Source organism: Oryx dammah, unplaced genomic scaffold (genome assembly GCF_014754425.2).
Source record: "Oryx dammah isolate SB20612 unplaced genomic scaffold, SCBI_Odam_1.1 HiC_scaffold_29, whole genome shotgun sequence".
In the NCBI taxonomy this organism is placed as follows: domain Eukaryota; kingdom Metazoa; phylum Chordata; class Mammalia; order Artiodactyla; family Bovidae; genus Oryx; species Oryx dammah.
This window is the reverse complement of record NW_024070213.1, coordinates 61,196,678-61,207,829: the sequence shown is the minus strand read 5'-3', so window position 1 is coordinate 61,207,829 and position 11,152 is coordinate 61,196,678. Positions and strand designations below refer to the sequence as shown.

The 11,152-nt window shown below is 44.6% G+C and overlaps 1 pseudogene; it reads left to right on the top strand.

The window, feature by feature from the left end:
- The window catches only part of LOC120858060, a 15,796-nt pseudogene extending 5,174 nt beyond the window's left edge, over window positions 1-10,622 (top strand).
- The last annotated feature ends 530 nt before the right edge of the window (window positions 10,623-11,152 follow it).

The window sequence follows — 11,152 nt, the reverse complement described above, 5'->3', positions numbered from 1 at the left end:
AGAGGAAGGTGGTGAGCCACCTCCGGGACAAGTTCGTCTTCATCACGAGCTGTGACTCGGGCTTCGGGAACCAGCTGGCCAGGCAGCTGGACCTGCGAGGCTTGAGGGTCCTGGCTGCGTGTCTGACGGAGCGAGGGGCGGAGCAGCTGAGGAACCAGACGTCAGACAGGCTGCAGACGGTGATCCTGGACGTCACCAAGACAGAGAGCATTGCTGCGGCCACCGAGTGGGTGAAGGAGCATGTGGGGGACAGAGGTACCACCTACATTTCTTGTTTACTTCTTCTCTCTGTGTGAGAGGAGACCCATTGTCAGGACCCTGGGGAAGAGTCCAAGGTGTTTTCCTAGATGTGAAGTCCCACCTGCCTTCTTCACCTCACCCAGCTGATCAGATGAGCCTCTTCCATCCCTCACCCCTACCTCCTGACCTTGAAGGTTTGCAGTTTAGAGGAGAGATTTCCCTGATGAGACTGTGTCCTTGCAGACTACCTGTCTGGTGTCCCCTCTTCTCTCAACAGAAAGTCTGGGTTTCTTGCTACTGAATGAGCAGGGTGATCAGGGTGAACTTTCTAGAGGAGGGGTGGAGGTGGGGGCTCTGGCTCAAAGTCTGCAAGGGGGTCAGAGGGCAGCACAGGAGCTGCGCTGTGTTCTTAGCTCTTGATTGTGTTCTTACTCGTGACCCATAGACATTCCACTTGGGTATAAATGTCATTCACTTTCAAATGACGATATTGAGTTCTCAGGACTTGTCTAAAGAAACTCAGTTAACTACCATGGAGTTATTTTCCTTCTCTCTTTGGTTTCTGTTTTCCTTCTATTCTCTGTGCTTAAAAAAAAAAAAAAAAATATATATATATATATATTTTTTTTAATTGAAGTATAGTTGACTTAAAAATTTTCAAATACACACAATGTGATTCAGTTGTACACATACACACATATTATTTTTGAAATCATTTTCCATTATAGAGTATTACAAGATATTAACTATAGTTCCCTGTGCTATTCAGTAAACCTTTGGTGCTTGTTGTATATCTCATTTTTTAAATTAAAAATTAGCATTCTATTCATACTAAGTCGTACAAGTGGAATCAAAATGTCACAGATTTTTTAGTTAGGTAAAATTCATGAGTTTTATGGCAGAAAGCAAAGAAGTATAGAGCCTCTTGATGAAAGTGGAAGAGGAGAGTGAAAAAAGCTGGCTTAAAACTCAGCATTCAAAAAATGAAGGTCATGGCATCTGGTCCCATCACTTCATGGCAAATAGACGGGGAAACGATGGAAACAGTGAGAGACTTTATTTTTTTGGGCTCCAAAATCACTGCAGATGGTGACTGCAGCCATGAAATTAAAAGATGCTTGCTCCTTTGGAGAAAAGCTATGACCAACCTAGACAGCATATTAAAAAGCAGAGACATTAATTTACCCACAAAGATCTGTCTAGTCAAAGCTGTGATTTTTCCAGTAGTCATATATGGACATGAGAGTTGGACTATAGGAGAGCTGAGCGCTGAAGAATTGATGCTTTTGAACTGTGGTGTTGGAGAAGACTCTTGAGAGTCCCCTGGACTGCAAGGAGATCCAACCAGTCAATCCTAAAGGAAATCAGTCCTGAATACTCATTGGAAGGACTGAAGCTGAAGCTGAAACTCCAACACTTGAGGCGAAGAACTGAATCCTTGGAAAAGACCCTGATGCTGGGAAAGATTGAAGGCAGGAGGAGAAGGGGACAACAGAGGATGAGATGGTTGGATGGCATCACTGACTCAATGCACATTAGTGTGAAGAAGGTCCAGAAGCTGGTGATGGACAGGGAAGCCTGATGTGCTGCAGTCCTGGGGTGGCAGAGTTGGGCACGACTGAGTGACTGAACTGAACTGAACTGACTGACATATATGTATACAAAAGGTTTTCTACTACTCTTGATAAAAGCTTGAGAAAGAACATCAAAAAAAGAAAGAAGAGATGGAAAAATTGAAAAACATAAACTAAGTGAGATGGGAGCACTGAATATGAAATAGAAAAAATGAAACAAACTAGATAAAAGTAAAAGATCATCATCTAATCCAGCTGGTTTTAAACAGAGCTGTTCATCAGAAATATATCTGGAGATTTGGAGGAAAAAAAGCAATACCTGGGCATTTGTATTTTTCAAAGACCTCTAAGATAATTCTGATATGCATCTGGATTTTAAAGTGTTTATGGGTTTTTCTATTAAATGGTAGTTTTGAGGATACAGAATCTATTATTTTTCTGTTGACCAATCATGATACAACCGTATTGAGTAATAGTTACACAGTCAAAATAGTAAAAGATGTTTATCACTTTTCACAATCAATAGCCAGATTAAAATAAAAGATAATTACAATTGCAAGGTATAATGGGAACGTGATTAGCCTAGCAATATAAATTAATTATATACAATTTGGGGAGTCAAGCACAGTGATGTGATAAGTGGAAGTGTATACAAGCACATGTTTTCATCCATCCAGCCAGTCTATGTCTTTTGGTTGGGGCATTTAATCCATTTACATTTAAGGTAATTATTGATGTGCTGTGCTGTGCTTAGTTGCTCAGCCATGTCTGACTCTTTGCGACCCCATGGACTGTACCCCACCAGGCTCCCCTGTCCATGGGTATTCCTCAGGCAAGAATACTGGAGTGGGTTGCCATGCCCTCCTCCAGGGGATCTTCCCAACCCAGGGACTGAGCCCAGGTCTCCCACATTGCAGGCAGATTCTTTACTGTCTAAGCCACCAGGGAAGCCCAATTATTGATATCTATGCTCCCATTTTCTTAATTCTTTGGGTTTATTTCCTGTTAGGTCTTTTCCTTCTCTTATGCTTCCTGCCTAGAGATGTTCCTTTAGCATTTGTCATACAGCTGGTTTGGTGGTGCAAAGTTCTGTTAACTTTTGCTTGTTTGGAAAGCTTTTGATTTCTCCATCAAATCTGAAGGAGAGTCTCCTGGGTAGAGTATTCTTGGTTGTAGTTTCTTCCCTTTCATCACTTCAAATATATCGTGCCATTCCTTTCTGCCTTGAAGCATTTCTGTTGAGAAATCAGCTGATAACTTGATAGGAGTTCCCCTGTATGTTATTTGTCATTTTTCCCTTATTGCTTTTAATATTTCATCTTTGTCTTTAATTCTTGTCAGTTTGATTACTCTGTGTCTTGGTGTGTTCCTCTTTGGGTTTATCCTGATTCTCTGTGCTTCCTGGACTTGGTTGATATTTCTTTTCCCACGTGAGGGAAGCTTTCAGCTATTATTTCTTCAAATACTTTCGCAGGTCCTTTCCTTCTCTCTTCTCCTTCCCGGACCCCTGTAATGCAAATGTTGATGTGTTTAATGTTGTCCCGGAGGTCTCATAGGCTGTTTTCATTTGTTTGTTTGTTTTTTAATATTTTGTTCTGCAGCAGTGACTTCCACCATTTTGTCCTTCAGGTCATTTATCCATTCTTTTGCTTCAGTTATTCTGCTACTGATTCCTTCTAGTGTATTATTATCTCTGTTTGTTTGCTTTTTAGCCCTTCTAGATGCTTGGTAAACATTTCTTGCATCTTCTCCATTGTTTTCCTAAGATCCTGGATCATCTTCACTATCATTATTCTGAATTCTTTTTCTGGAAGGTTGCCTAATCTCCACTTATTTAATTGTTTTCTTGGGGTTTTATTTTGTCATCTCATCTGGAACACAACTTTCTGCTGTTTTCTTCCAGATTACTTTCTGTAATGTGGTTTTTGCTCTACTCCCTGTGGGATTGTGGTTCTTCTTGCTTCTTCTGTCTGCTCTCTGATGGAGGATGCTAAGAGACTTGTTGTGTAAGCTTCCTGATGGGAGAGACTGGGTCAATTTTTCCTTTCTCAGTAAAGCTTTAATCCAATTATCTGCTGATGGGTGATGGATGGGGTTGTGCTCCCTCCCTGTTTGTTGTTTGGCCTGAGGCAACCCAGCCCTGGGGCCTACAAGCTCTATGGCCGGGTTAATGGTGACCTCCAAGAGGGCTTATGCCAAGGGGGACTTTCCAGGACTGCTGCTGCCTGTGCCCCCATCCCTTTAGTGAGCCCCTGCCAACCCAAGCCTCCAATGGCACCCCACTCCAGTGCTCTTGCCTGGAAAATCCTATGGATGGAGGAACTTGGTGGGCTGCCATCTATGGGGTCACACAGAGTTGGACACGACTGAGTGACTTCACTTTCACTTTTCACTTTCATGCATTGGAGAAGGAAATGGCAACCCACTCCAGTGTTCTTGCTTGGAGAATCCCAGGGACGGGAGCCTGGTAGGCTGCTGTCTATGGGGTCACACAGAGTCAGACACGACTGAAGCAACTCAGCAGCAGCAGCCAACCCAAGCCTCCATAGGAGACCCTCCAACATCATCAGATAGGTTTGCTTCAGTCTCCTATGGGGTCACTTCTCCTTTCCTCTGGGTCTTGGTGCACGTGAGATTTTGCTTGTGCCCTCCACGACTGGAGTCTGTCTTTCCCCCAGTTCTGTGTAAGTCCTGTAATCAAATCCTGATGGTCTTCAAGGTCAGGTTCCCTGGGCATTCCCAGTTCCTTTGTCAGATCCCCAGGCTGGGAAGCCTGATGTGGGGCTCAAAACCTTCACAACACTGGGAGAACTTCTTTGGTATTTTTTGTTCTCCCATTTGTGGGTCATCCACCAGGCGGTTATGGGATTTAATTTTATCGTGACTGCGTCCCTCCTCTGGTGTCACTGGCTTCTTCTTTGTCTTTGGACCTGGGGTATCTTTTTTTGGTGGGTTTCAGCATCCTCCTGTGGATGGTTATTCAGCACTTGGTTGTGATTTTAATGTTCTCGTTGGAGGACATGAGTACACGTCCTTGTACTCTGCCATCTTGAACTGGAAGCCTCTACTACTTTTTATTTTTATTTTATTTTTTTACTACAAATCCGCTGATGTTTGGCAGGGGATAGAGAGAACTTTAGTTTTTTTCTTCTAAGTATAAATGTAAAGCATAATCATTGTGGAAACTGAGAGACATGAGGGATTCAAACCAAACACTCTCAAAATCTCACCACTCAGATAAGTGTTGTTAATATTTTGGGGGTACATGGTCTTATATTTTACAGATATTTATCCTTTTCTTTCTACTATATTAAAATATATAGATTTAGAACATAATAAAAATTTCTTCAAAAACCTCATAAATTACCACTGAGAAAATGCTACACATTAAAATAGCATTACTTATTAAAAAATGCTTCATGGTTTGAGACATATTTCCTACCTTTTAATCACCATATTGAACGTAACCGATATCTCGTAAACTTTCTACCCAAGTCCTTACACTATAACCATGTATGTTTGATTGTATCTTTTTTAAAAAAAAGATATGTTGTTTGTTTATTTATTGTTGGCTGCGATGGGTCTTTCTTTACTTGTGGAGAGCAGAGGCTATTCTCTATTCGAGGTGTGTGGGCTTCTCTTGTTTCAGATCATTGCTTTTATGGTGCACGGGCTTGTAGCTAGAGCTTGTGGGCTCTAGAGTACAGGCTTGGTAATTGTGGCACACGGGCTTATTTGCCCAATGGCGTGTGGGATCTTCCCGGAGGAGGGGTCTAACTGGTGTCCCCTGCACTGTAAGGCAGATTCTTAACCACGGAAACAGCTGGGAAGCCCTTGATCATTTATTTATAACAAATGGTTGGACCGTATTCATCCCACAAGTCAGGCATGTTGCTGAGCAGAGGAGGGACTCAGCTCTCTGTGTGGAACTTCTGGTTCCCTTACCCCAGCAACCTTGAATGAAAGCCTGCTGCCACTGCCCTGAGGCCTAGGCTTGCTAACAGTAGCATGTAGTCACTCAGTCGTGTCCGACTCTTTGCGACCCTGTGGACTATAGCCCACCAGGCTCCTCTGTCCATGAGATTTTCCAGGCAAGAATAGTGGAGTGGATTGCCATTTCCTTCTCCAGGGGATCTACCCGACCCAGGGATCAAACCTGGGTCTCCCGCATCACAGGCAGATGCTTTACCCTCTGAGCCTAAAGATTTACTTTAAAACCTTGGGATTGTGTCTTGGATTCTTACAGAGGTTTCCTTTAAGCAGGGTGAATTTGCACCAAGGAGATGAAGCCAGGGTGGCCTCCAGTGTGAGTGGGAGGAGAAAGTGGAGTTTTCTGGGGTAAGGGGTAGGCTATCTGCCCTGGGTGTCAAGGGGTAAATAGAGGCAGCCTTGTCCCATCCCTCCAAAAATCCCCCTTGAAATTCTCCAGATTGCTGCAGACACATTGTTTAGTATTGAAGTGCTAGGGTTTCAAGCCCAAGCCCATGCCTGAACTACCAAGTCTGTCAACAAGTTCTGCCAAACCTGGGATTTCAGGTCTGTTTCACCCAATCTGCACCCAGATATAGTCATCTTTATATTTTGTCTTTAATCTACTGATTCTTTTTTCTCTCTCTTCCCCTCCCTTTCTCATTGTCTTTTTATGTTTTTCATTCTTCTCATGCTAGCTGTTGAGCACTCAGTCCTAAAAGTATCAGAAAATCTGAAAATGTAGGGGAATATTTATCATGTCTGCAAAGACAACATGAACTGTGAAAACCCAAAACTTTACCCTCCAATGTCCAGATCATGGACCTGCTTGATTTCTTTGTCTTCATTCCCCACTTCCACCCTATTTGGGGTTCTTGCCCTTTGTCAGCAGGCAGTGGGCTGGGCCGTAAAGACAGAGTCAGGAGGGAGGCACGCCTCCTGTCCTCCCGCTGCACACAGGGTCCGCTCTCCCCAAATCCTCAGGAGAACAGAGGTCTCTGCTCTAGCCGCTCCCCCTGCAGCTTCTCTCCTAAAGTTCTCCCCGTGTTGGAAGATGACCTGGCACCACGGCTGAGTCCTCTCTCCTGGGCCCAGCACAGGGTTGCCCTCACCCCTGATGCTTCCCAAGACTCTGAAGTCTGCTGAATAACACTGACATCTCCATGCCCATCTCAACAACTGAGTGGCTGATACTTCATGAAGATACTGGATGAGACCTGTTGCGAGTGATGGAGGTGACCCTGAGTCTACTGCCCTTGGTGCAGAAGGTGAGGGGCCGTGCAGTCAGTCTCCAGCATCATGGTTCAGTGTCCTTTGGAAGCTGCTGCATGTTCAAGTATGGCATGGAGACCTTTTCAGCCTCCATCAGGTTATGGCCTGAATGGATGGGTCCTCTCTCTCTTCCTGCTTCTGTGCTTGTAGGGCAGTGTTTTTCAGGGGTTTCCTCTCTCTGGAGTTTTAGAGACCATTCCTTCCAAGTCCCTCTCTCTTGCTCTGTGTAGGTCTTTCACTGGGAAGAATATTTTTATCTATTTGGTGTCTAGTTGGGTCTGAGGACTAAGGAGTTTGATTGAACATATTACTGCCTGCATGAGGGCCCACAGTCACACAGTTTTGGAGGCAGAATTAGAACTGAAATGATTTGACTGTGCAGTCATTCCATGTGCTTAACTGCTACGTATATAGGTTTCAGGAGCCCTGTGGGGAGGGTATCCATGAAGTAAGTAATCAAGGGAGCTACTCTACCTCAACTGTGGGTGAGACCCCAGGGTCTGCAGGGAGAGGGTGCTTCTAAATGTGTGGGAGTTGTGTCCACAGTCAGGGGCATATTCCTAGAGGAGAGTTGGCCATAGCATTACTAGGGGAGGAGAGCAGCGAGAGGATAGGGTTGAAATGTCACTGCAACTCCAACCTGTTCTGAGTGCTTGGTGTCAGACAGGGGACTGCTGTGGAGTCAGCATGACCAGAAGGATCCTCAAGAGTCTTTGAGTCCTTCAAGGCTGTAGTGTCAGGCCCTCAGGTCACTCCATGTCCCCTACTCAGATGCAGACCTAGAATTTAATGCTTGATCTGAAAACTCCAGATTTTCATATTTGTATTTACATATACACACACACCAAGTCAGACATACCAAACCAACTGAAATCAAATAAAACATCATTGATTCACTTTCTGCCTCAGTGGTATGTGTTCAGGACCACCTTGGGACTCACCCTTAGGAATCTTCTTCAGATGGTAGAGAGCTTGTGATGTTAAATCCCATGACCCTCCTTGCTGATCCTACACTGGGGCTGGGGTGGGTGGTGAAGGCTGCACTGAGATGGCTGTCATGGCAGACAGTGTGGACCATGACACAAGGGTCCCAGTTCAGACAGTGCAGAACAACAGATGCTTTAATAGAAAGTGTAGTGAACACCAGTGCACGTTCTCAGCCTGGACCCTCCACTGAGCTCCTTTCCTCTTCCTTCCAGGCTGCCTTCCTTGGGGAAGGAATCAGGTCTGGTCTGACAGACTTGTGCAGGGGCAGGAACCCATGCAATGAAGATCCACGGTAGGGTCACAAGGAAGCTGTTGTACCTCTTACCCTACGCTGTCCTCAGGTATGACCTAAATCAAATCCCTTACGATTATACAGTGGAAAAGACAAATCAATTCAAGGGATTAGATCTGATAGACAGAGTGCCTGAAGAACTATGGACAGAGGTTCATGATATTGTATAAGAGGTGGTGATCAAAACCATCCCCAAGAAAAAGAAATTCCAAAAGGCTAAATGGTTGTCTGAAGACACCTTACAAATACCTGAGTAAAGAAGAGAAGAAAAAGGCAAAGGAGAAAAGGAAAGATATACCCATCTGAATGCAGAGTTCCAGAGTAGAGCAAGGAGAGAGAGATAAGAAAGGCTTCTTCAGTGAACAGTGCAAAGAAATGGAGGGAAACAATAGAAAGGGAAAGACTAGAGATCTCTTCAAGGAAATCAGAGATACCAAGGGAATATTTCATCCAAAGATAGGCACACTAAAGGACAGGAAGACCTAACAGAAGCAGAAGATATTAAGAAGAGGTGGCAAGAATACAGAGAAGAACTATACAAAAAAGATCTTAATGACCTGGATAACCATGATGATGTGATCACTCACCTAGAACCAGACATCTTGGAGTGTGAAATCAAGTGGGTCTTAGGAAGCATCACAACAAACAAAGCTGGTGGAGGTGATGGAATTCCAGTTGAGTTCTTTCACATCCTGAAAGATGATGCTGTGAGAGTGCTGCATTCAGTCTGCCAGAAAATTTGGAAAATTCAGCAGTGGCCACAGGACTAGAAAAGGTTAGTTTTCATTCCATCCCCAAAAAAGGCAATGTCAAAAAATGTTCAATCTACTGCAATTGCACTCATTTCACATACTAGCATAAAAATGCTCAAAGTCCTTCAAGCTAGGCTTCAACAGTATACGAACTGAGAACTTCCAGATGTACAAGCTGGATTTAGAAAAGGCAAAGGAACCAGAGATCAAATTGCCAACATTGGCTGGAACATAGAAAAAGCCTGAGAATTCCAGAAAATCATCTACTTCCGCTTCATTGGCTCTGCTTAAGCCTTTGACTGTTTAGATCAAAACAAACTGTGGAAAATTCTTAAAGAGATGGGAATACCAGACCACCTTACCTGTCTTCTGAAAAACCTGTATGTAGTTCAAGAAGTAACAGTTAGAACTGGACATGGAACAACAGACTGGTTCCAAATTGAGAAAGGAGTACATCAAGGCTGTATATTGTCACCTTGCTTATTTAACTTCTATGCAGAGTGCATCATGCGAAATGCTGGGCTGGATGAAGCACAAACTGGAATCAAGATTGCTGGGAGAAATATCAGTAACTTCAGACACTCAGATGACACAGCCCCTATAGCAGAATGCAAAGAGGAATTGAAAGGCCTCCTGATGAGGGTGAAAGAGGAGAGTGAAAAAGCTGACTTAAAACTCAGCATTCAAAAAACTAAGATCACGGCATCCAGTCCCATCACTTCATGCCAAATAGGTGGGGAAACAAAGGAACCAGTGACAGAAACTTTATTTTCTTGGGCTCCAAAATCACTGCAGATGGTGACTGCAGCCATGAAATTAAAAGATGCTTGCTCTTTGGAAGAAAAGCTATGACAAACCTAGACAGTGTATTGAAAGCAGACAAATTGCTTTGCCAACAAAGGTCCGTCTGGTCAGAGCTATGGTTTTACAATAGTCATGCACAGATGTGAAAGCTGGACAATAAAAAAGCTGAGCACTGAAGAACTGATGCCTTCAAACTGTGGTGCTGGGGAAGACTTTTGAGAGTCCCTTGGACAGAAAGGAAATCAAACCAGTCAATCCTAAAGGAACTCAGTCCTGAATACACACTGGTAGGACTGATGCTGAAGCTGAAGCACCAGTATTTTGGCCACCTGATGGGAAGAACTGACTCCTTGGAAAAGACTCCGATGCTGGGAAAGATTGAAGGCAGGAGGAGAAGAGGACAACAGAGGATGAGATGGTTGGATGGCATCAATGACTCAATGGACGTGAATTTGAGCAAGCTCCGGGAAATGGTGAAGGACAGGGAAGCCTGATGTGCTGCAGTCCATGGGCTCGCAAAGAGTTGGACATGACTGAGCCGCTAAATAGCAACTCCTTCCACCCAGTGCCCATCGTTTTCCTGACTTGGCAGTCGGAGCTGTGATAAACGTGGATGGTGAGGAGATGCCCAGGGCGCTGACCCCGGCTCCCTCTGCACCTGCCCCTCTCACCAGCTCCACACCCCTCGTGGTCCAGCCCTGTTACTGGATGGTATCCTCCACCTCCCCGTGAACCCCTCCTTGCACAGCTGTTCTGTGGTCCAATCTTGGGTCATTTCCTCATTCTCCTGAGGGCTCAGCTCCCTCCTTCTGTCCACCATCACCCTCATACAAACTGAACTAATTCCTTTCCGTCATTGTGGTTTACATCTCCCTGCTTATGGGTGGTCTGCACACCCCATTCCACGGTCCCTGTTCAAGTCAGCATTTTCCATCAGTCTCTTCTCAGTGTCTGAGCAGTCTGGACTCTGGGTGTAGTGCTGGGCAGGGCAGGGTGTGAACACAGGAAGAGCAGAAGGCAATGAACCCAAACACTGAGGACTGTGAGCAGGGCATCTTCACAAAATAAAAGGGGAACAACCGTTGGAGCAGTTTTGTTTGAGTCCTTCCAACACCCGTCCCAGCATCTGGGAGAAGTCTCACCATTGCCTGTGTCCCCTCATTCCTTTCGTGTCCCCTCTCTTTGCCTCAAACACCCCCCACTGCTCTTCTGAACCCCTTTTGGGTCCAGAGAACTTTTTTATCAGGAGAGAACTTATTCCC